The sequence below is a fragment of the Rhyacophila brunnea genome, unplaced genomic scaffold (genome assembly GCF_057557595.1).
Source record: "Rhyacophila brunnea isolate RB1 unplaced genomic scaffold, BYU_Rbru_1.0 scaffold_43, whole genome shotgun sequence".
In the NCBI taxonomy this organism is placed as follows: Eukaryota; Metazoa; Arthropoda; class Insecta; order Trichoptera; family Rhyacophilidae; genus Rhyacophila; species Rhyacophila brunnea.
In genome coordinates, this window is record NW_028233098.1 from 2,129,307 (window position 1) to 2,157,300 (window position 27,994).

At 25.6% G+C, this 27,994-nt stretch overlaps 2 pseudogenes; both read left to right on the plus strand.

Annotated features, from left to right (window-relative positions):
• The first annotated feature begins 16,334 nt into the window (after positions 1–16,334).
• LOC147066647 (uncharacterized) lies at positions 16,335–21,602 on the plus strand (annotated as a pseudogene).
• Positions 21,603–22,303: 701 nt separating this feature from the next.
• Positions 22,304–24,090, plus strand: LOC147066648 (uncharacterized; annotated as a pseudogene).
• Positions 24,091–27,994: the final 3,904 nt, after the last annotated feature.

Genomic DNA, 27,994 nt, shown 5'->3' on the forward strand with positions numbered 1-27,994 from the left:
CCCATAAACTATGTATGAATACATATCCAAGAATTTTTAAAATATTTATAAATACTCTACACATACGCATAAAATTTTTATATAATTTGAATTACTTTTTTCTTAACTCGACCAATATAAATACTACTATGAACTAAGCCTGTGTCACACCTAAAAAAAATAAATACAATCACATGAATGTTTTTTGATGGAAATTGTTGCTTAAAACAATTCAATATTGATAAAAAAATTTTTGCAATAAAGTATATAAAATAATAGATTTTCACTATGAATAAATATTCGCTCTTAATTTGTTTCACATAATAATTATGCTCATAATATGCCTCTAAAAATTTTATAAGAAACTCGAGGGTAAATCTATAATGTTTATATTTAATTTTTGTGATTTAGATATATAACACTTTCATTTGGGGTTTTTTTGCATTTTTTAGCTTAAAAATACATTTCAAAGAAATTGTCAAATTATTTATATTTTCTGCCCTGCACTTTAAAGGATAAAACCTTACTATATAGTACATATATGACCTGAAGTATCTAATTATACACATTTTATTCTTTATATGACATTTTGTAGCAAAAAAAATAAGAAAAAGAATTCTATCTCTATATCTTTGTATAAAGCTTTGATAAATAGTTATTAAAAAAAATTATCTTTCTTTTAAACTGCAAGAAAAGAAAAATATTTATGCAAAAGATGCAATTTCAAATACAATTTTAATACTTGTGTTATATCTTCTGACTTTTGTTTTATATTTTTGCTATAGATTATAAGTATTATAGCGCGATATGCATATTTAGTTCATCTATAATTGATGTTTAGATTGCTATATGCGATATTCGATATTTTAGTAAAATGGATATATTTTATATAATATAATGAGGATGGGGTGATGGACATGTTTTTTTAAAAATTTAACTGTAAAACAGGATTTTTTGTCAACAATTTTGCTTATAAAAATTCGAACACTATTCTTATGTGATTTTATAGAATTGAATAGCCATTTTCAAGAACAAGTTTTAGCATTATAAATTATTACAATCATCAGAATTTGGAATTTGAATCAAACTCTATATCTTAGAAACGTGAAATTTCTTGTTTTTGTAAAAAAATTTTCTATTACACCCAAAGTTTAATACGGGTAAGTTTTGCTATACGTTCGTTGTTTTCGAATTTAAAGTTGTCTTTTTGTCAAAATTTTTCCTTTATGAATATAAATACTTATTTGATCTATGCTTCTCAATTTTATTATTTATCAACATAATAAATTGCCTATACATCTTAAGTATCCGATAAAAAGTTTTTTTAACTTTTGTTTTAAACATAAAAAATATTGGAACGAATCTAAATCCTTTTTTTCAAGAAAGAAATTGAATTGAATTTCTATTTCAAAAAACAAAATTATTTTATAAAAATGCAATTTGCCATCGAGAGAAAATATGAACGGTTTGATTATAAAGTAAAGCAATAATTTTATCGTAAAAGTCACCATAAGCACTGTTTCCAAGTAACTAATATTATATATTATAGTATTATGGAATTCAAAATGATTTTTTACAAATATTTATTTGCTGTTATTCACATACCACCATAATATAATATATCCTGATATTTGATTATGAAAAAAAATGCAAAAAAAAGAAATTTTACATATAGATTGTAACGGTATAAAATATAAAAGCGCTTAATAATATTAAAAAAAACCTATTAAATTTATAGGTTGGAATAATTGTGTTTTGCTTTTATAATAAAATTTTTGTATTTTTAGGTGAAATTGTTAATTTTTATGTTTAAAAATAGATGAGAAATATTTAAATAGTATAACTAGTGCTATAACAGATAAATAAACTTTTTTGACCATTCAGAAAATATAAAAATAGATATTTTACCCGGAATATTTTTTTTATTGCATTATTTTATGATTATACCTTTTTTTTATAAATTTTGCAACATCCTTCCAAACAGATTTTTGATCGATTTAGGCAAATTTTAAAGATCTTAGCAATTTTTCCATGACAATTTATAAGATGGTCTCATATTTTAATAAGAATTAGGGAATTAATTTCAAACTTAAAAAAGCACAAATGGATATTTAATGGTTTACATACATTTAGGCTTGAATGTTGAGTCACCGACGCTTTGGAAAAGATGTTTATAAAAAATCACATCTTTAATTTATATTGCAGCAGAAATGTATATAAAAACATAAAAATAATATAAAAAGCTATTTTAATATCCAAAGGGATTTTTTTATATTAAGTGACGCGATACGAATATTTTTTAAATTAAAATTCTTTCGAAAATTTGTTTCAATTATAGGTGGCTTAATTTTCATTCTCATATATTTTTTATGCTGATATTATATATTTCTGATATATGTTTGTGCTTTTTTTATTGCAAATTAGAAATTTTTAATGATATCTTGGAAGAAAGAATAAAACTAAAAAAAGATCATAAATTGCTTAGCGCTATAAAAGTTGGCTTATATATGATTTGAAATAATCTATATATATACTTTTGTGTTTTATAGTTTAGAAATATTTGTATTCTTGAACTAACGCCACGGCAAGCTTCTAAAAAGCAATTTTGCATCAAAAAAGATTTTTTATTAAAAATTCATCTAAAGTATCAATAAAACCCATTCATGAATCTTGAATTTTTTTCACAACAAACTAAAAAGTTAAGATGACCCAATTTATTATTTTTTTGTTCCGTTTTGATGTCCAGTTATACCCTTAAGTTCTATTATAAACCCCCAACGGTATTTGTAATAGTACTTATATTACAGCTCTTAAATCATAAATTGATGTAAAAGATTTTATGAATACACAAAAAAAATTAAAAATCATGGAATGTGACCGTCAATGTTCCGTGTAATTATGATGTCCAGCTCGACATATACAATAATTATTCCGTTTATTGTACCGAGGTCTCTTTTATTGCAAGATAATATATAAAAAAATTTTAATCGTGCATTTTCTATTCCTAAAACTATGTAAATCATTTTAATCGATGTACACGGTTATCCTTGCGTTATCCAATTCTTGCTTCACCATTTATACAATATATTATAGCCTTCATTTTAAATTTTGGAATTATTATAATATCTTTGTAGATATCCCTACAATCGCTAGTATATTTCACAACTCATTTTATTGACAATCTTACGACTTTTGCAATACTTGCTGATGGTATTTATAATATAAAACAAGAATATTAATAAATTATTTTTATTTTTAATTTTTTGTTTTAAAAAATACTCTTGCCATAGAATATAATTTTTTGGACCACATTTTTACAGCCTACAGTTTTAAATTTATTTATTTTTAATGGGATTTCTACTTTACACGATTATGTATTTCATTTTGTTTCTGATAATAACATCTTTTTGAGCTATCGAACGTGTTTTTTCTTGTTTTTATGGTTAATCATTTTGCTTTAATTTTACAGTATAAATTGTTTATTAATTTTCATCTAAAAGTCGGAATCATTATAGTAAGGATATATTTTTTTCAAATAATAAATACGAAAAAAAATCATCTTTTATCCATAAAATTATGAATTTTAAATATCTAAAAAATTTCCCTTTATATATCTTTTACGTGAATTTCACATTTTCATCATCTGTTAAATAAGAAATTCACATAAAATCATATTGCTTATTTGTATCATCTCAATAATTTCTAGCTATCTGACCACAATGGATTTATTTTAATTGCGGTAAATTGCAATATTATAAAGAAATCTTTTAAATACAACTTTCTTGTAAGATTTTTTTGTGGGACTATCGGGTTTTAAATAACAAATAAATATTGTTTCCTTTATTTTACTATCAAATCCATAATATAAATTTTCAAAGATTAATAGTATCATAAATCTTACAGTAATATATGGGTTAAATAAATGGTTTTTATATCTGTTATATAATGTAGTCTAAAATTTCGCTTAAACAAATTTAAATGCCTAAAAATCTAACTGGCCTATGAATAGATATTATTCTATGCACAATGCCAATATAGCTGAAATATAAATTCTTGTGGCAAAAGGTTTTCAAAAAGAATAAGTGATAATAAACATCTCTTTTATGGAAAAGAATTGATACTTTTATTCCTCTTTCAAATGATTACAAAAAATAAGTGTAATTACATGTTAAATCCCGTATTTAGAAAATTTAATTAATGTTGTGCTTCAAAATATCTGTTTTTTAAGAAATGATATGATTAAAATGAATTATTATTAAAAATAAACTAAAGTGAGCAGTAAATTTTTAGAATACGTTCAAATGTGCTCTCGTTGGTTTGCACAAATCTCAAAAAATACATAAGTCGTTTTTTTCATAATATTCACAAATAATTCAACTTTTTATTTTTTCAATATAAATATTTTACGAAATCTCACTTTGATTACAGTCAAATATTTGTTTTTAAAATTAACCAATGCGACGAACGATGTATTATAAATAATACTATTATAGTTATTGCAGCATGTTAAGCAATTTACGCACATAAAATATATTTTTATTAGCAAACAGTTACAAGTGTGTTAACACGAAATTATCATGTTTAAATGAACTTTTAGTATATTTATTTATAATATATATAATAGAAATTTAATACGTACTTGCATAGGTAAATTCATATATAGAAAGCGTACATTGAATATATTGTTGATTTTTATATTTATTAATTTGAATTTTCTCATTCATACCCTAATCATAAAATAAAATATATTATTATTTTTGAATTAAAAATACTGTATGAATATTCTTAAAAAAAATTTTTATCTCGATAATAAAAAGTGATATACATATGAAATATCTTTACTCGTTTCCAAGCTTTTCATTGGTTTTTTACAAACAAAACGCCTTTTTTTGTGGTAAAAAAACATAAAATAAGGTAGTATTTGAATTTTTTTATTACAATTTTCAAAGGATGATATTTTCAGCATGTTTATTTATAAAACAACGTTGGTGGCTTACTTAAATTATTTATAAGACTATAAAATATTTTTTTGAATTATAAGTATAGATATTAATCTATAAAATTTTCACAAAAATCTGTATATACAAAATCACATGAACGGGACTGTAAGGCTATTTTCTGGTCCTTTTTAGCTATAAAGTACGGATATTATAATCATTTTTATTCTTTATGATGACTTTTAATTTCAAAGTGCTTGCTATAAAAATTCTAAAAATCAACGTCTGATATATAGCTGCGGCTATAAAATAAATTTTTTATTTTTTTTGGCTTATTAAATAGATTGAATCTTTTTTGGTCAAATAAATAGATTGAATTCTTTTTGGAATTAATATGTGGGTATTTAAATAAAAACATCGCTATATATCGCGTTATCATGTTTAGCGATACTATGTCATTATAATTTACGTATAAATTCATGTGCTAGTATTAACATTGTATGCTAAATTCCAAGATTTCAATATTGGTTTTATAATTTAAAACAAAATTAATATAAAATTCTACAAAAAAAATATATTAGGCTTAGTTATTTAAAATCATTTTCTCATTTTTTTCGGAATTTTATAGAAAAAAGAATCATAAGAATAATAAAAGTATAAAAAAATTAGTTTCAATAAAGTTTGGAAATGATGAATCTGAGTAGATTATACAAAAAAATCAAGTAATTTTTTTTTTAGCATAGGCAAAAAGATAAAGACAATTATATAGGGTGAAAGAAGCGATGCTTTTATTTAATTATATCAAAAAAACGTCTTATATAACTTATGTTTCAGAATCTACTGCATTCATAACCCTTAAAAAAGTATAAGAGTCGTGTTAAACATGGAATGAGCGTTTCAATTCTCTGCTTATGTTAGGAATGAATGAGCTTGTATACCCTAAGATTTCATATACAATCTATCAGTGGTCTTTAGTAGATAAATCAACTGTATATTATAGATTAAAAATGGTTTTTCGTAAACTAAGAAATTTATATGTAGCTTAAAGTTTTATCATAATATGGTCACAAAAAAATCTGCCTTTCTTATATTTACATTGGTGTTTTTTGACTTAAAAAATGATAAAACTGCACTCAAAGATAATCAAACCCAGATTAAATATATATAATACAATATAAGTTTTGTTTTTTTCCTTTAATTACCATTTCATCGTTTATACTGCAAAAAAAGTTCGGTTAGCGGGTCTTTATGTATATCAAGATTTTATATAAGTGAAAATAATTTACACATTTTCGCTTGTTGATATCTTAAATAAAAAAATTATTCAATGTATACAATATACTTTAAAATACTGTTATATATATTTATAATATAATTTCGTAAACATTTGATTTCCGTAAACTTTATATTAACATTCTTTACAGATTTTTTTGTGATTATCTTGCAGCTAAATAAAAATTGTAACTTAATATAAGACATTTTTTCTATTTTTCTAAACATAAATAAAGTATATTTTCGGACTGTCCATTATGATAAATTATTAGATCCTTTGATTTTCGGATATTTATATGGAGGTTCATAATAATTTAATGTATTTTTAGCTATTTATATGTACTTATACACGAAATAAGAACCCTTTTTGCATCTATTGCTTTTTTTTGTGTTTTTATAGTTTTCAAAAAGATCTGTATCTTTTATAAACTAAATTAGAAGTAAAATTAACATTTAAAAAAACCGATAATATATTTAAACCATATAACATTTACTGTAAAATCACAAGATATTTATATTTAACATCATTATTTATATCTTATAAGTCCCTTACTAGCCTGATGCATATTAAAAAGTAATATAGAGACATAAGCAAGCTATAAAATGCACATAGTATATCCAAAGAAAACTTTAAATTTAATTTTTTAAAATTAATTATAGAAATTAATTTATAAGCAAAAACGACTGTAACTGGACGTTGATTACATTTTTATCTTTGAATGTATATTCAGACAATATAAAGGTATACTAACTGATTCTAATATAGATTATGTCATTCTTTGCAAGTCGAATCCTTTAATGTATGCGTATTAGAAAGTATGTGATGTATATTTAATTTTTTTAAAAACGCATTTTTATTCGTTTGAAGTCAGATTTTGATGTTTTTTATGTTTCTCGTTTTAATAATTAAACCTATAAAATCAGTATAAATTTCTAATATTTAAACTATTACCATCTATCTATTAACATATATTTAGCTATAATAAATAGCAAAAACATGATTTATTATAATAAAGTTTTTTTGTCTTAAGACGAATAACATGAAATATTTAACAGAGCCTTAGAGTTTTCTCTATAAAACTATAAATATTGTGTAAATCTTTTTCCATTGTTCTAGCATATATATGAGAGAATATATTAAAAGGCGATTTAATTTGATTTTTCATGTATATTATCTACCAATTTTTGTCCGATATAATCTTAAATATTTAAATGTTTACAATTATAAGTATCCATATCAAAAGATACGATCCTTACATGTGAAAAAGATATAATATCTAATCAACGTCGTTATCGGGATGATAATGAAATATCGTCTTGAGTCTAACTATAAATTTACTGCTCCGAATTTCAGTTTTTTATAGCCCTTTGATATTACAAACTTCGATTGTTTTATTTTGGATTCTATAAATCAAAAAAATTATAAAAAGGCACATAGCATCCACTAACATACGAAGCTATATCTCTACTCTTTGATCGATTCATTGGATTTTTTATTATACAAACTAAAAATTTATGTTTTAATATTTTCACATGAAGATTTGCTTATATCTGATGAAGATAAAAACATAAACAACAAAAAAAAAATTTTTACAATTGATCTATTAAAACGATGAAATAAAATTTAACCTTCTAATTCATTACAGAAACCTTGCAAAATCTATTCTTATTTCTATGATTTATAAATCAGGTATATTTAAATTTAATAGTTCAATTTTTTTTTCAGTTGTAACGTATAACCTACTAAAAACGCTGATAGTTTTTTTTTGTTCTTGCAGTTTGATTATTTTGTGTGATTACACATTGTGTTTTTTTCTTTGAATAGCTAATCAACTATTCATGTTTTTTTATTACATATAAGTTCATTTTTTATATCCTTATTGGTTTATTTTTAAGGATCTACTTTTACAAATTAGACTAAATGTATGCGATCAAATTTATTCAATGCAATTAAGCAATCAAAAATATATTTTATTGGAAAAATTGTTTTTATATATGACTTAATCAAAAAAAAATTATATGGCTATATATTGGGGATTTTATTATTTCGTAAATGGGTATTTATCAATTTATTGTTAAGTTTTTGCATAGAATATTCAAGGGAAATAAAACGTTGAAAAATGTCAAAAAAAATATAGCTATAGGCTTTCTTGTATAAAACGGAACGGGTCATAGTTGTGGCATATTGCACAAAAGATATATCTCGAGAAAATTTTAAAACCAAAAAATAAATAACCAAAAGATGCAAGTGTCGGTTTTACTAAAACAAAATAACGTGATATTACATCAATTTTTGATGATGATTTAATTCTATAAACTGATATAGTTAAGTAGCTAAGTTAACACCATAAAAATATTAAAAAAATGTAAAATGCAAATAAAAGTTAAAATATTCATACAGTTGATTGAAGAAAAGAAGATAGACTCTTCTTATGGATCTAATTGTATTAAAAAACCTTTTTATAATTTGATCTTTTTTTCTAAATGAAAATTTACCGATAAACTATGTTTATTTTCTTAGTTTCTTTATTTTATATAATTGAATACTTTTCTAAAATATAAAAAAGTAAAAATAAATTACATTTAAAAAATATATATAAAACATGTAGATATGTTGATGAATGGCAATACATATCATCATTTAGTTTATTTTACACACTTAGAATATAGCCGCTGAATAAAGTGTTGTTCAAATAAATATTTTTATTCGGATAATCAATAAAGATGATCATATATTATCATTAAATTTTTTTTTCTTATTTAAGATATAATTTCAGAACAGTTTTACGATATTATATTTTTATAATTTTAATATTTAGATTCTAAGAAAGCATCATAGTAGCAATTTATGTTATTGAGATAAAAAAGATATCTTTTATTTGTTTAATTTTTGGCAATAAACATAAAAAAAAAGCTAAATGTTTATTTTAAAAAGATTTTTCTTTGCAAAAAATTAGAATTCATACCGCAAGATACCCAATTTTTTATTTTTGATACACACTTTTAGAATTTATAACTGAAAAAAGATTATTACATAAGTTTTTATAAAGACATTGTCATATTCTTCATATAAAAAAATCAAGAAAAAATAAGGAATGAAAAGCTTTAACCGATAATAAAAAAAAATCTATACTTTAATCTAAAATGGGGCTATGTAGGGCGTAAAAAAATATAGTAACTATCGACAAATTATCTCTGAAATAATATGATATGCAGAATGAATTCTAACATCACAAAAGCACACGTAAATTTAGTTTTCTAGATTTTTCGGATTATTTAAGAAAAAAAAATTCCTATGATAAATAATTGTAAAGTTGATGGTCAGAATTTTAGACTAAGATTTATTTTTTCATTAAAGAAATTTGTCCGATTTCATCAAATTTTCGTGCAGAATTGATTCCAATTGAAATTATATTTATGTAAAAAAGCTTGTAACGTACTAAACTAAAAAAATATTTTTTTAAAAAAAATTTGATAGATATTAGTCGTAAAGATGCAAATTTTACAAAACCTTTTCATTTTAACCTTTTGGATCTATAGAAAATAAATTTTTTAGCTTTTATACATTCTGTCATATCTTTTTTATATTTTTGCATAATATTCTTGAGCTCATATTTGATAAAAAAACGATTTTCATATGTTTTTTATGGTATTTATACATCGAAGGCTATAATCGAAAACTTCGCTGTAGATTTCTAATGATTATTGTCATATGGGTTTTTCTTTTGGCTAATTGTTATTTTATTAATTGAAAAAATATTACATAATGCTAATAAAAGGCATAATTGTGCAAAAAATAGTTTTTTTCTTATCAAAGAAAAGCGAAAATTTTAATTTAAAGGATAAACAAATATTAAACGCTTGAAAGTAAAAAAAATGATTTTTATGCAATCTTACATAGCTTTGTAAAAATTTTCATGATTAGTAAACCAATAATTTTTTTTTTCATAAATAAAAATTAAACTTTCTACAATGTATTATGAAAAAAATCATAAAATTGAAAATATATAAATAATATGATAAATGTAGCAAAAAAATAATATCCTTTTAATATATTCATATGCATCTAGGGTAAACATGAGAATTTCTAATTCACATATTTTTTTTCTATCATTACACGGTATTTTTCTGTTTATATAAATAAACTCTTCTAGGCTGTAATTCACATTTTACCGGATATGAAAAAAGTTCTGAGAAACGTTAAAAATCATATTTAATGATGGCTCTATACATTTATTCAAACTCAAATTACATCTTACTTTTTTAAAGACAAGAAAAGTTATTAAAAGAGTGGATATTTCGTACTGTAAATTTTTTTTTCTTCTGTATTTTGAAAACTGTAGCCTTTAATTAAAAAAAATCTATTTATATGAGATAAAAATTTAAAAAAATTGCATCATTTACAGCATAGTGATCAAAATTACAGTAAATAATTAAATTATAATTTAATGAATATAATACATCAATTATTTAATTAGAAAACTAATAAAGTGAAACGCCCGTTTTACTAAATCAAAAACAAATAATTTTCTTTATTATATCAAACATATTTTATCTGCTCACATTAAATTTTACATATAAAAAATCATAAAGGTAGCTCTAATAATTTTAATAAATTGACGACAAAAATAAGCATGTGAAATTTCTCTTTTTTAAAGGATTTCATTATAAGATAATGGCTTTAAAATACAGCTTTACTAAAATAAAAAAAATTCAACAAGTTCGCATGTATACGTCTTGTAAACACCTTTACTATTTGTTCAAAGATAACGTGTGTTGAATAAAAAGGAAAAGGCCTAGAACTTTGTAATTATCAGAAAAATCTAAAAAACTAAGTCTGGTAAAATCTTGAAAAATTTTTATAAACATAATTTATTTAATTAATCTTTTTATCTATTTTTTGAAGCATGCTAGCCAACCATCAGAGTTACTTTTTTTATTTAACTGTTGTAAATTTAAGTCATAAATATTGTGTATATTCTTTTTAATTATTATATAGACTGCACACTTATATTACACGATCCTGGTTTCATTTAAGACAATTGCATGATAAAAACCAATAAAAATATATGGCTAAAAGAACACTTTTTTGTATTAGAGCACCAAAACTTTATTTTATTTGGATGGTAGGTAAAAATATAAAGTTATCTATGAAGAAAATCATAGATTTTTATGTCAAATAATACACTTTATAGAATTTAATTTAGATAATTTCAGAGCTTAAAAATTTATTAAATAATTTAGTTATATGTATATATGCATCAGATCAATATGAGAGATGTATTTTATCGCTTTAAGCTTTTAATTTTATATTTTTATTTAATATTAAAGGATTTTTTAGAGAAATTATAAATTTTTTTTTAAAATTTTTAAAGATTAACAAAATAAAGCTGTTTAATGATATTAAAAGAAAAATTTAGGTATCTAAAAAAAATTAACATAAACATAATAATACTTATTACTATCAATTGTCTAATTTTTTTCTTTTATATTCATACAAATTAAAAGATGAAATTTAAATTATATAAATATTAAGAAGCATCTGTGCACAAAATCTTTACAAATTAGATTTTCACTAGTTCAATCGTTAAAATTTCATGCATAAAAATTAGATGTATATATGTGGATATAGATTCATACCACATATATTTAGGTTCTTGTATTACGATATATAAGTACAAGTTATATTTTTTTTGATACTAAAGTATATAGAAATTTCAGACAAATATTATGTTTTATATCAAGAAAAGTTATTGTATAAATTCTACAGCTAGGTATTGTTTTGATTACTTTTTTTCTGTCTTGTCAGCTTTTCTATCATTATTGAGAATTATCGAGTTTTGTAGATTTTCGCATTTTGTCTTTTTTTATCTAGATTTTTTCGAGTTATAATGATCTTCAGTCAGAAAATTTCTAATAATTTGTAAAAAAATATTTTTTTTTTTAACATTACAAATTCATATCAAATTTTATTGCAATAATAATGGGTTATAGAATTTACCAACTCGAATTGATAATTCGTTATTCTTGAAAGTCTTTAAATAAAATTATAGGCTATGATAGTACTAAATTATGTAATTCAGTAAGAGAAAATTACAATTTACTTATTTATAAATAATTTTTCGCCATAATTTACAAGTTCTTCATTTATTATCAAGTTTTTATCACTAAGTTCTGGTGATTATTTTTCTAATAAAAAATAAATTGTGATTAAATATTATTTTTTTATAAAATACGGTTATAAAACCATTATAAGCCGGCCTGTTTGTTTTATTACGGGAAAAAATAACGTAAAAAATCTTTTTGTTGCCTATTACAGGTTAAAAACGATTGTTTTTATAATTTCAAAAAAATTGTGTATTATGTAAAAAATAGATAATAAAAAAACAAATCAAAGTTCATTAAATCAAATTTTAAATCTCGTTTTACCATTGGAAAAAACATTTTAAAGGAAAACTAATTTCAGTATCGATTTTTTCTGTTTTTTTCTATATCTCTGTAAATTGATATCTAAAAATATACAATAAAAAAACTATGATTCTTTAATTACAGTGTTTTAATTTTTTCACTTGCTTTTTATTTTTTAATTTATTTCTTTTGATTCATGAATATTTTTTTCTTTGTTTTTTTTAAATATGCGTATTGAATCTGTGTCATTTTATCTTTTACCTTAAAAAATATTCTTCTATAAAGAATAGTCAGCCTAAAAAATAAATAAAGAAACAGCGCACACAAAAAAAATATACCCAAGCTGCATTAAAATAATGTTTTTTATTTAAAATAAAAAATAGTTGCCAATATTTCTATTTTTTACGCGATATACTTATAATCTAGATAGCTTGATTAAACAGTTTTATAGAATCGCTATTAAATTCATAATAATATCACTAGTTTTTTATTTGAGGTTATAGAAAAATATAATAAACATTTTTGATAGATTTTAAAGTATTATTTGTAAAATAATTTTTGATTTTAATGGGCCTATGACTTTGTCGATGATTTTATAAGCAGAGTTGGATTTATGCATGTTCCGAAATCAACTTCTCTATTTATAAAATTCTTATCTTATATTCTTGCATAAATTTCAGATGTATAGTTGATATTAAATTATTTTTAAAAACTTTCCTTAAATTTTTATAATGATTCTCTAGAAAAAATCAAAATTCTGATCGAATTGTCTTATTTTATTTATGTTTTACATCTAATACTGCTAGGAAGTTCGCTTTATACTAATAGGAACCATTTCTTAACTGTTGCGTCTCTCTGTGGGACTCCCCCAGCACTTCTTGTCGCCCGTATTCAATGTGGCCTGGGCCGTTTCTTATAGGCGGCTGTCATTATGTGGGAGGAATGTGATTCTGTCTAATGTTCATCGCTAAGGTATACAAGTCAAAACCACACTTCACACTTACCTACATCCTGCTGAAAGTTGTGAGATCTTTTTTCATACTGGAGGCACAGTTCAACGGCTTAAACAGCAACCTCCTATTTCACATGGTTTGTCAATGCTATTTGGTTTATCTTTTGTTCATCAATGGCGCCTCCTTGGGTAAATTTCTTTAGTGTGAATTCGTTTGGAAATTAGTGGGGTGGGCGGAAGTGGAACCCGCGACTCCTCATAGGGGTCCGATGTGTAAACAACTCAACCACGCCACCCCAAATCTCTAAAAATATAAAATTTATCATATTTGGATGTATAAATTATTAAAATATATACCCGTCAATATTTTATAATATAAAGTTGCATTTATCTTATAAATTTTGTATTAGATTCATCATTACATAATAATTATAATAAATGAATTATTGCAGATAATTAATTTATGACATGAAGAATATAAAAAAAAATTCGCATCTATTGATATAAATGGATTTTATATATGGTTTTAACTATTTATTTCATACGCAAATTACAAAGCCGGTATAGAAACATCGTTGACGGTGTAGCTTTCGTATACAAAAAGTGGCGCTGTTTGCTATATCTATACATTATGAAAATATTTTTACATGCCAATGAGCCCGACAATATACTAACCATAAAAAGAGTAAATTATCTTAAAAACATCATATTTTAGCAGAGAATTTTATTATACATATCAAATGCATTTATAAACGTTTTCTTTATTTGTAAAAGAATATATTTGGCCATAAAAAAAACTAACAATTATAACTTATTCTGAACTATGGTGCCTTTGGTATAATTTTGTTGATGGTTTATAGATTATTTTGATAATCAGCTTTGAGTTTTTTCCGTGTAAATACAAAGAAGTAATATTTTAAGTTACATTTGAACTGTATTTTCTTGTGGTAAATATAGACTAAAAATGATGTAATCAAAATTTTTATCAATTAAATTGTTTTTTATATATACAAACACCAAAAATACGTAACGAGATAAATAATATGAATTCTAAGAAATATCTGCTACGGTCTGTTCTATAAAAAAATACATTTTTGAGTTAGTTTTTTTCGAAAATATTTTAACTTTTCTTCTATTTTTATATGCAGGATACCCAAAAAACAAGAAATTTTCTAGTTTAGGCTCGCATTCTCTTCTAAAGTTCGACCTATTTCAAAATTCACTTTGAGAAATACATATATTCCAATAAATCATAAACAAAAATTGAAAAATATGTTATAATTGCGTTAGTTTCATGTTTAGTACATAAATTTTAGCATTTGTTTACATTATTATATTTAAATAAGAATAAAAGTTATTTATCTATAAATCAAGCTCTATTTAGGACTATTATGATATATGAATATACAAATAAAAAAAAAATTCGAACACCATCACTGTTTTTTCATTTTTGTGATATTGAATTTCGTATGAGCTTATATATATGTTACTTATTTTTACACGAACTAAAAATTAAAAAAATAGTAAGATTCACAAAAAAAAATTTTTGAACATTGTAAGTAATTCAATATCCAATATTGTAATTTAAGTGAATTAGTCAAGATAGTCGAAATATCGTACTAAATACATATATTGTGATTGAAGTTTTTTTCATTGAAATTATAAGACTGTGTCTGCAAAATAATACAAAATATACAAAGAATTATCTTTATTATCTAGTTTCAAGTATTAATATGTTATGTACACACAACTTATTCTATTATTCAATAATCAAATATTAAGATCAATAAAAACTATTTCAATGTCTATTTTACATTAATATATACTCAGTGAAGAAATCAAAGTTATGTATGATTTTTTTTTGTTTTTATAAAAAGAGTAATATGAAATTTTAAATTGAATTATGTTTGTATTTTTGCGTTGAATTTGCAATTTTACTGTTTTTAACTGATTTTCTATGATTTCTGGGTGAATTATTTAAAATTATATCACCCATACTAAATTTCTTTGTATTTTTCTCAAAAGCTTTTAAAACAACCGTTCTAATTGAATTATATAATAAAATATATTTTTCACTATAAATGTGTTTATTAACTTATAAACCAACACATAGTTTTATATATATCTCATCTTGCTTGATGATAAATAGATCAATATATTTTTTTCTGGTGGTAAATTTAAATTTACAAAACCTAAAAAATTCATCTCCAGAGCTCGTTATATTCCAAATAGTAATTTATGCCAAAATAATAGATGAAGTATTGTTTAAAGACCATTATTTATTATAAAATAAAGTCATTTTTAAAACTTGATATACGAGAATAGTAGAAAATACGATTTATGCCTTTTTTCTTTGTAATAATAGGATCGATCTACATGTTAAAGTTTATACATTTAGATTGAAGAAGCGTTGAAATATTATTATTAAATTATGGATAAATTAAAACTTTTTGTTGTTTCGAGAATTTTTACATTCAGAATTGGCAATAAGAAAGTCAACTCCACGGCCATTTTTCTAAACTTAAACATATATAAAATGCATTAAAAAATGAGAAGATGATGGGATATAAAATCATACAGTATAATATTAAAGAAGTACTTTTCGTATGCAAAAAATAAATAGTCAAATGCCAATATTTATGGTAATTTTAATTTTAGCTCTAAGTAATATATGTTTGTGTATAAGACAGCAATACCTTTCGGCTAAAAAATCTTAATTTTCATTTAGACGTTAAAGCGAAAGATCGCCGAATGAAAAAAAAGGATTCTGTGTTATTCATGCTAAGATGCCGGGACCCATGGTAATAAATATAATCTTCTGCCATAATAAACATAAAAATATGATTTTTAACAAGATATAAGGCAGCATTTATACATAATAATCTATGATTTTGATATTTAGAAAGATAATTTACATGAAAATAATAATAATAAAATACAATTTGAATTAAGTCCCCCCGCAATATAATTCTAGGTATCTTATGAATAAAAAAGATAGAAAATATAAAAATGATTCCAAGCATCTAATTATTTTTAATTTTAAAGATGCATGTAATATAATAGCCAAAATATTAAACTTATTGTCAAATTTTTTTTATTAAAAATTCAAAAAATAAAAATAAGAAGCCCCATAAAAATACATTGCATTTTTGATGAGATAGATTTATTATATGTAGATTAGGTGATATTTCCATATTTCATACTATTTCTTATTTATTAAATAAAACATATATGTATGTATAAAAACTTCTTCTTTTCTCTGTAATTTAAATTATAAACGAGCAAAAAAATGTTAAATTTTTTGAATCTTACGGGACTTATTTAAATCACATTACGTGGCGTTGATTTGTGAAACCTAAAATCATAGGAATCATGATGTTACATATATTGATACATTTTTTATAATAGATGCATACGAATATCTATACATTAAGAAAATAAATAAATTTAATATTTTATATATATGGTGCTGTATAAAATTTTTTAAGTACCCTATCTTGATTAAAAAACTGATTTGTAAAATGCTTATATATTTTATGATTTTAATATTTCTTAAATATTTTGGTTTTGAAATGTATTTGGAGTTTAAATTTACTTTGTTATCGAAAATTCCAATTTTTAGAAATTATATAAAACTTCTACTATCTGTTAACCATAATGTTCACTATCATACAGTAATAATTATCTGGTAAATTAAATTTATATTTTGATTTGCTGCTACTTTATTCAGAATTACTCTACATAATATAGAAATCGTAAAATACCTTATAATAAAACGAACAAGTTCATATTTTACATATATTTTGTTGTGATCAATTAATTTTAAGCTAGAAATTTACTAAAAAGAGATCTGAGAGTAAAATATCATACAAATACAATTTTTTTTATTTTCTAGTGTAAAAAATGCTAAGAATAAACAAATATTGGATTTATAGTAAAATCTAGGTTCTTCTTATGAAACTTTGAAATATTTTTATCAAGAATAATATTAATTTATATGCTCAAAATGTTTGTTTACTAAAGAAAGTGGTGGCACAGCACGTATTGCTGACATCTGGCAGCATATGAAATTTTAACATTGCATGATAAATCTTGTGAAGACCTTATATAATTTGTATCAAAAAATGCGAGGATAATGTAAAAAGCATCTTTTTGTTATATGCTTAAATAAAACTTAAAAAATACTAGGGGTATTATTTATGACAGTAAAGTCAAATTGTTATAGAACATGTGAAATATTTTTGTCAATCATTGTCGGCTTTATAGCTATAAAAAACAAGATCCTAAGAAAATGTGTATTAGTTTTAGAGTGTAATACCTTCACGAAATGAAAAGGTGCTCTATTTAACGTTTTCCAATGGTATTAAGAAGTAAATACATACTAAGAGTATAATTAGGTTTGAAGCTGATATTAAACTAATAGATGTGACAAAAAAAAAGATTGTAAATTTTTATGAATTTGTTGGTATTTAAAGGTGAATGGAATGTAATACTCAATAAAAAAAAAAGACAGAATACCCAATGTTTCTTATAATTTCGCCCCAAATTTGGGACATATCAATTTTTAAGCCAATAAAGCTCGACTTGATGTAAGTCATTAAATAACAGAAATCAAAACCAAATATTCCAACATTTCTAATGGTTTTTGGAAATCACCAACACTATTATTTTATAATTATTCATTTACTTATTTTATAATTTATCAAAACTAAAATTTTTATAATTTATCAACAATAATAATTTAGAAAGTCTTCAATTAATTTATTCCTCTTATATTCATCTTTTTCTATACGTTTTCTAAAACAATTCTAATTTTTCAATTAATTTATTTATTCCTCTTTTTCTATACCTGTTCTAAAACAATTCTGTTTTTTCAATTAATTTATTTATTCCTCTTATATTCATCCTTTTCTATGCCTCTTCTAAAACTTATAGTTTAAATATTTTTTTAAAACAATTGAATTAAAAGTTTTTTATCATTTTTAATTTAGCGATTAAATATTTTCGTTTCATTTGCAATAAAAATAAAATCAACCATTACCCTCAAATGTCGAATTCGCAATCCACGGCCCCGACAATCAAATCCGTCCAGTTTGGAATATATTCGCCCACGCTTATTAAGCACCATAGTGTTCTTCAGATAATTCACCCAGAAACTCTAGATGGTGGTGTACCAAAGGATAGTGGTTTAGTAGATCCTCGAATGGGGATTACTGATCCATCATTATTGTGTTCTACTTGTGGACATAACACGATGGAGTGCCAGGGACATTTTGGGCACATAGAGCTCTGTAAGCCGGTTTATCATGTGGGTTATATAACTAAGATAAAAAAAGTTCTTGAGAGTATATGTTTTTATTGTTCTTCTATTAAGAATAAGAAAGTTTCTGATGATAGTAAACGAACAGAGTCTGTTACGAAAGTAACTGATCATGATGGTTCTCAGCGTTTATCGAGAGGTGTAGATAATGACCATAAGTCTTCTTCACAGTTTAATCATGTTGTTAATTCTTGTGGTTCGCCTGCTAATACTAGTACAACAAATATAAATGAATCTAAAGAGAAAGAGAGAGTGTCTCCTTTTATTCTTAGACATCTATTAAATAAAGTTTGGGCTGAAAACAAATCACGATTTGTGTGCGAGGCGTGTACTAATAAACAGCCTGTCATACGAAAAGAAGGTTTAAATCTTTTTGCTTTTATGAAGGGAACAGATGGTGATGGAAAGGTTGTTTTGAGTGCAGAGAAAGTTCATAACATTTTGAAGAGGATTGATGATGATGATATAGGCCTTCTTGGTTTTGATAAGAAGTGGTCTCGGCCTGAGTGGATGATTATTACAACTCTTCTTGTTAGTCCTCCTTCGTGTAGACCTTCTATACAAATGGATGGTCTTCGAGGTGAGGACGATCTAACCCATAAGTATGCAGATATAGTCAAGGCGAATAATAATCTTCTAAAGTATGAGAATGAGGGGGCGCCGGCTCATATTTTACGAGACTATGAGCAGCTTCTTCAGTTTCATGTAGCTACATTGATGGATAATGATATGTCAGGTCAACCACAGGCTTTACAGAAGAGTGGACGTCCTTTAAAGAGTCTTAGTGCGAGATTGAAAGGAAAGGAAGGTAGACTTAGATACAATCTAATGGGGAAGAGAGTTGATTTTAGTGCACGTACAGTTATAACTCCAGATCCAAATATAAGTTTAGATGAAGTTGGGGTTCCTGTTAATATAGCAATGATCCACACCTTTAACGAGTGTGTGAATAGTTTGAATGTAGTTGAAATGCAAGAGTGTATTAATAGGGGGCCTAATTGTCATCCCGGTGCAAATTATGTTGTGCGAACAGACGGGCAAAGAATTGATTTGAGGTTCAATCGTAGCGATATCACGCTCGAACCTGGTTTTATTGTTGAGAGGCATCTGAGGGATGGTGATGTAGTTCTTTTTAATCGGCAACCAAGTCTTCATAAAATGAGTATGATGGCCCATCGTGTTCGTGTTATGGACAAGAAAACCTTTCGACTGAATCTTTCTGTCACAAGCCCGTATAACGCAGATTTTGATGGGGATGAGATGAATCTACACGCACCACAATCATTATTGACAGTTACTGAGCTTTCGTTGCTTGCTGGTGTAGAAAAGCAAATAATTAGTCCACAGAGTAATAGACCTGTGATGGGTATTGTGCAGGATACTTTAGTCGGTGTTCGTAGACTTACGCTTGATGGTGTTTTTCTCACACTTCGTGAAGCCATGCAGTTGTTTTATGCCGCTGATATAGGAAAATTTATAAAAGAAAAAAACATTTATAGTGATAAATCTGATGCGTCGACTTCTTATAAAGAAGGGGAAACTTCCAGACCCAATTCCATGAATAATTATGTGGATATTAATGCAGATTTGCATAATGATTATGCAAACTATAGCCTTTTTTCAGATGATTTTACAAGAAAGGAAAATCTAGAACATTCTATTTACGGTGCCAAAGGTATAAATAGCAGAGGAACCCACAATCCAAACGAAAATAAAGAAACTAATTATATTTATTTCAATTCCGAAACACTACCACCGCCAACAATATTAAGACCCATCCCGTTGTATACAGGGAAGCAAGTATTTTCCTGGTCACTCCCCGCAATAAATTTTCGAACTACAAGTGCTGATGATAAGAGAGTCTTGATAGTAGACGGTCATCTTCATAGCGGAGTAATCGACAAAAAAAGTGTAGGAACATGTGAAGGTGGAATAATTCATATCATATTTAATGATTTTGGGGGTGAAATATGCCGACGCTTTTTTGACACGGTCCAAAGAATAATTAATAATTATATTACAACGATTTCTTGCTTTAGTATTGGTATTGGAGATACAATAGCATCAAAGATTTTAGAAAAGGAAATAATCGAAAGCATCGCTACAGCCAGACAAGAAGTGAATAACATAATTATGGATCCAACTAGCCTTACAAGACTTCCCGGAATGTCATTAAGAGAAACATTTGAGTCCCATATAAACGTTGCCCTTAATAAAGCCCGTAATATCAGTGGTGCATGTGCTCAAAAAGAGCTTCGAGACTGTAATAATGTTAAACAAATGGTGATGGCGGGTAGTAAAGGTAGCCTTATCAATATATCACAAATGACTGCTTGTGTAGGACAACAAAACGTTGAAGGTAAGAGAATACCTTTCGGGTTTAGAAACAGAACACTCCCACATTTTACGAAAGATGACTATGGTCCACAGTCACGCGGGTTTGTAAGCAATTCATATCTTACAGGTCTAACACCAGAAGAATTTTATTTTCATGCGATGGGGGGAAGAGAAGGACTTATTGATACGGCTGTAAAAACAGCAGAGACTGGTTATATTCAAAGAAGACTTGTAAAGGCAATGGAGGATCTTAAAATTGTATTTGATGGAAGTGTAAGATCTGGTGGTGGAAGCCTAACACAGTTTTGTTATGGGGATGATAGCCTGAAAGGGGAAAGTATTGAGAGATGTAATATATCAGAATTAAAAATACCAAAGGAGCTTTTGGAAATCATAAGAAATCAATTCAAAGTACATAATAAAATTAAATCAACAGATAACAACCAAAAGGAAAGTATCGATGCCCATATGAATATCCCTTCAGATAAAATACATAATAAAATTAAATCAACAGATAACAACCAAAAGGAAAGTAGCGATGCCCATATGAATATCCCTTCAGAAAATTTAGTAGCACAATCATCGAACAGCTTTGGAAATGATACTAGTGGCCTCAAATCATCAAATAGTTTTGAAATTGGAAATAATATATTTAATATTAATCAATCTAAAGTGAAGGTAACAAACATGGAAGCTGTTGTGAGCACTGATCCATACAACAAATCAAGCTTTGATCTTGAAAATTTTGATTTAATTCAAGCCACAATTGTTTTTCTTCTAAATAACGCTACAGAAAATGTAAAAAAAACATGTATGGAGTTTACAAATATTTTAAAGGACGAGCTTTATAGCTTGAAGGAAGCATCAAAAATAGACACCTATTACATGCCAGTAAACATGCGTAGACTTTTCTGGAACGCTAAAAGAAAATATCCATCAACCTTATGCAATATACTCCCAAAAGAACTATATAACAAACGAAACAAACTTGAAGAATGGATTGCTGAGAAAGTAATTCATTATAGCAACAATTCACAGTTTTTAAAATATATACAAAATACACTTTCTATGGTAAATATCCTTTACAATAAAATAAATATGGATCAACTCGAATACATTTTTAATCTGACGAAAGAGAAACTCCATGCCTCGCTTGCTGTTCATAATGAAATGGTAGGCACACTGGCTGCTCAAAGTGTTGGTGAACCTGCAACTCAAATGACCCTAAATACATTTCACTTTGCTGGTGTTGCATCAACAGTCACTCTTGGAGTACCTCGTCTTAAGGAAATTATAAATATTGCAAAAACTCTTAAAACGCCGTCTATGAAAATTGTACTCAATGAAGAGTACAGAAAATCATTGAACGATGCAAAGGTTGCCCAGAATAATATCGAGTATACACGCATTGAAGACCTCATTGACTATTCCCAGATTTTATACGAGCCTGTCTACGATCAGACGGATATTGAAGAAGATAACGATTTTTTAAGCACACACTATGAGTTGGCAGATGATGTTGAAAAGGAAAGGGATCAGAGACTCGGATTTTATGTCATCAGAATTGTACTTGATAGGGATAGGGTTGTGTCTAAAAACATCACTATCGAACAGGTAGTATTGAAAATAAAAGAAAAACACGATGATCAAACACCAAAAAATCATAATAATCAAACAAATAACGAAAACGATACAATCGATAGCATAACAAATGATGTGGAAATAATTAGCAGTAAACTATCTATAATTACAAGCGATCAAAACGATATAAACCTTGTAATTAGAATCAGAAGTTATTTCACAACCGAAGAAGAAAACATAGATCTTTTCAACAAAATAATGACCATTCCTTTATTAGGATACAAAAATATAAAAAAGGTGTTCTTAGTCGAAGAAAAAAATGAATTTATTCTTCAAACTGAAGGGGTTAACCTCAGAGATCTACTCGCATGCCCAATAATTGACACATCACAACTATACTCCAACAACATCATCGAAACATTCGAGGTACTAGGAATCGAAGCTGCTCGGGCCGTTATACTCAAAGAACTAAGATCTGTAATCGAAAACGAAGGCTATGTAAATATTCGACATTTAAGTCTTCTTGCTGACGTAATGACCGTAAGGGGGATTCTCACCGGAATAACAAGACACGGTGTTAATCGAGGCGAGAAAAGTAGTTTAATGCGGTGCAGTTTTGAAGAAACTGTAGAAATCCTCATGGAAGCTGCTGTCATCGGCGAAAAAAGCTACTGTAAAGAGGTAACAGAAAGTATAATTCTAGGCCAAAACGTACCTGTAGGAACTGGTCTGACAGAACTATACCTCGATACCACTATGCTCAAAGATGCAATAAAGATAGTCGGCGTGGATAAGATATTCGATTTCGAATCTAAAAATATCGATGACTCATACACAGACATGAGATCCCCTGATGTAAGAACTCCATTAAGCGACGAATTTGAAGGATCTGGCGGATGGAGTCCTGAAATTACCGGATACTCAAAAGTTGGAAAAGTATATAACATTAGCAATAGTCCATCTTACTCTAAAATTTCCTCTCCTTCATACACCCAAAGCATGAAAATCTCTTCTCCTGGTTTTATCCCCGGTAGTTCTTTTAGAAACCACAGTTCTGTTGATTATTCCCCAACTTCCTTTCAATCTTATTCACCAACAAGTCCAGCTTACACCAGCGTTAGTCCAAAATATACACCAACTTCACCCTCCTTTACATCTGCCTCTTCCCTAGGCTCAAATACAGGGGATGGTAACCCTTTGTCTCCGGGTATAAGGTTTAGAGGCGGGTTCTTTGGAAGAAATAATCCCATGTCTCCTTCTTCTCCAAGATATTCCAGAGACACCCAAACAAGAACACAAGCTAGAAGTGTTTCACCAAGCGAAGAAAAACGAGAAAAAGATAAAAAAGACGAAGGGGATACAAGAAAATAAAAGTTTAAATTGTTTTAAAACTTATGGTCCAATTTATTGTTATGTATTATACACTATTTCTGTATGATAAGTTTAATCGTTATAAGTGGCATTTATTTGTATAGTGCATTATTTCTAATAAATAACTTTAATCGTTATAATCGTTTATTGTATAGTATAGACAGAAATGTAAACATTTATTTATATGAATTGATTGTGAATTTGTATTGTAATGCATAGATATGTAAACATTTCTTTATATAAATGTGATTATTGATTTTTATTGTATGGTATGATAATATAAACATTTTTTTAATCAACGAATTATATATCTCGATTTAAAAATTCAAATTATTTTACGAACTCATTATTCGCGAAAAATCGAAGTGAATAACCTGATCGAGGCATATATACAAACTTTGGGTTGTTAAACCCTTGAATTAATACGTCTTAATAATTGGAGATATATCAAAAAGACAGTGAAGATAGCTGAAACTATACCTACGCTAGCGCACGGAAATCAAGCAAATTGTGCTTGGAAACAAAAACTATAATTTATATTAGAAATTTAGACTCTAAAAGCAAATAAATTAGGAGAATTCATGTAAAAAACCAAATTGTGGCATAAATTAAAAGATAAGACAGAGAAAACCCTTTGCACTAAAAAGTCCCGAAAAATAAGTAAGGAAATACAAAAAGCTTCGCAAGATTTTACATCATAAATTAATCAGGTTGAGATACAAAAATAAATATTACCTGATTATAACAGGCTAACTTACACACAATTTTAAATTTGGAAGTCTTTTTTATGTTAAACCGATTTTTCATTGCAAATTAAAAATAAATCTTTTAAGATTGTACTCAAAAATCATAAAAACACTACTAGTAGGTTTTAAAATTATAATTGTGGTATAAAAATAAGCCTGGATCGTAAATATCAGAAAAAAACAACAAAACGTGTCCAATGAGTATCTCAAATATTTACTAGCTGCTATTCATGTATTTAAAGGGGTCAAATATAAATTCTTAACTAATATATTATTTTTTTTTGATATTTGAACACAAATACATATGTAAGTTGATACTTGTATCCTATACTGTGGTTCCTATTCTCTGTTTTAATTATTATGATTGAGAATAAACCTAAATTTTGAATAATATTCATAAAATAAGTATAAAAGTGTGATGGTAGAGACTATTACGTCTAAATTCTTATGATGAATATATCGATGGTGAACAGGAAAAGAAGATCAAAAATCATTACGATTGTGGAACTCACGACAGAAAGGTTTCTTTCTTTATAATAGAAAAAAATGCAAGCTGTGATTATGAAATTTTGGATCATAAATAATATTTTTTCTGCTGCTACAATATATTTGAAGATCGGAATAAGGTTATCATATTGTGAGATTTGATTATTATTATTCACGTAATGATTAAAATCAAAAATTATTACTACTAATAGGAGCTACTGCCTTGGCCAATGATGGAAATCGTCTATTTAAAAAAAAATTTCTATAAAAATACGAGCATAATGTTCGATTTATCTACGAATAAAACATATTTTAACGTAATTATTCTAATTTTCTATGACTTTTCATATTAAACCAATAAAATTACCATGTTCACAAAGCTTATGATGTAACTAATAATAATAAAATTTTACCTATAAAAATAGTTTTTTAAAATTGAATTGATGCCCTATCCGGTTTTTTTACTAAATACTTGTTACAATCCCAAAGTTTTCACGAACGTTTTTAAACTATATTGAAATGTTTGCAAATAGACCTGATTCTTTTAGAATTAAATGCAATCTATAAAACTTTAAATTTAAACATATAAAATAAATAATCCAATATTATAATCTTACAGCAATAACTAGTTTTATTTTTCTAACTTTATTCTTCTTATTCCTATGACATAAATAAACCTGATATAATTGAAAATATCACCAAATATATAGAAATAACGGATTTTGAATTTCTAACTGCTGTAAAATACTCAAAAATCATATTAGAGTAGAAATAAATCAAATATTTTTGATTTAAAAATCTTAAAGATCGGGTTCTGATAAAACCCACATGAATACCCAAAAAAAAACTATATACGGCTTCACCTAATATATATTAAGCTCGTTTTATATTTGCTTAATGGGCTATTAAATATATTTTTTGCTATTCATGTTGTTTTTACTAAAATAACAAAATAGACCTTCTTAGAAAATTTTAAAATTTATAGGAAGGTTGTTGCTTGTATTTATAATCAATGGTTTTCTTCTTTCACATATATCAATCATTCATACTATAATTTATGAATATTAAGCTTCATAAAATTTTAACGATGCATGATATACAGGACTTCTGTCATATTTTTCTGAAGAGTAAATCTATCCTGAAAATTCGTAAAAAATGTTTTGTCTCAATCAAAACTATAAATTCTGCTGCAACAGTTAAGCTTCTGTTGATATTTGCGCTCAAATTTCTTAGAGCTAAGATTAACTATACCTTTAAAACTACGTATTCATAGTTCTAACTGTTTATCTAATATCGATTTACAGTTTATTAATTATGTAGTATTTATATTCGTCCTTAGTTCGAAATTCAACAAAAAATATCCTTTGTCACAATCGATATTCAATTTTAATTTTTCTAGAGAAATTGTCGTGCAGAACTTTTCGCCAAGTGATTTAAATAAATGTATCTAGTTATAAATTATTTTATAATAAAAGAATCGTTTGTCTTAACATATAACATCCAAGCGACTTATAGGGTGTCTTTTTAGTAGCATAGCCCTTAGTAACCTATATTCAATTGTCATTGGTACTTTTTAACTATATAATGTTATATTATGTAGTATAAAACGTCATATTTTTATTAAGAACAATAAAATTTCAATCTTTTTGTTATTTCTAGTAAATATAATTATATATTTGCTGTAAAAACAATATATTATTGCAGAATATGGCGATTTCAATATATACTTGTTATTTTTATGTTTATAAATGCTATTTTTGCGTTAATAACGTCTTAATTTTCTCAAAATACCGTAGAATATAGAAAATTTAACAAAATTATCAAATTTTTAGAAAAAAAAGATTCCTATGTATAATATGTATTAATTTGAGTCCTTAAGGCATTTTTTGGATTTGATAATTTTTAATAGAATCGCAAAAGGTGTAAAAAATTAGAAACTCTTTTACCAAATATGCTTGTCTAAATTAACCTACTAAAACCCCTTTCTAAACTTTTTTGAAAAATGTATATTTCTATAAAAAAAACCGTGGTCCACACTCGAATAGTAATTTTAAGAAAAATTTAAAGGGAATATATTGCAATAAAATTAACTAAATCTAGTTTTTATTTTCTGACAAAAAAATCACGTTTATTTTTAAATACACAACCTATAAACATAGATATTAAAACTTCATTATAAATATAAATTTGCTACAACCCAAATAAACATATAAATTTTTTTTTGAAAAAACTTCCCAGATCGCATTAATTTAAAAATCATAAATTTTCGGCTGGAAATCGCATAAAATCAATACGAGCAAATATTCGTAAGAAGCTATTGAATCTATAACTATAAAAAAATATCTGTTGACAGTAAATCATTATTATTTAGAAATTAAGCATAAAAAAATTGTATCCTTCTACTTTTTTCAATTTTAATATAACAGTTAACCGTTTTCTTTTAAGTTTTCTAATTAGTAATTTCTTTATATTTTCGAATTTATTCACCTTTTTTTCCACGTGAAATATTAAAATTTATACTATCGATATTAAAAAAATACCCTTTCTGTCAAAATAAAACCGAATGAAATTTTGTATGAAAATATATTTTCATAAAGAAAAAATT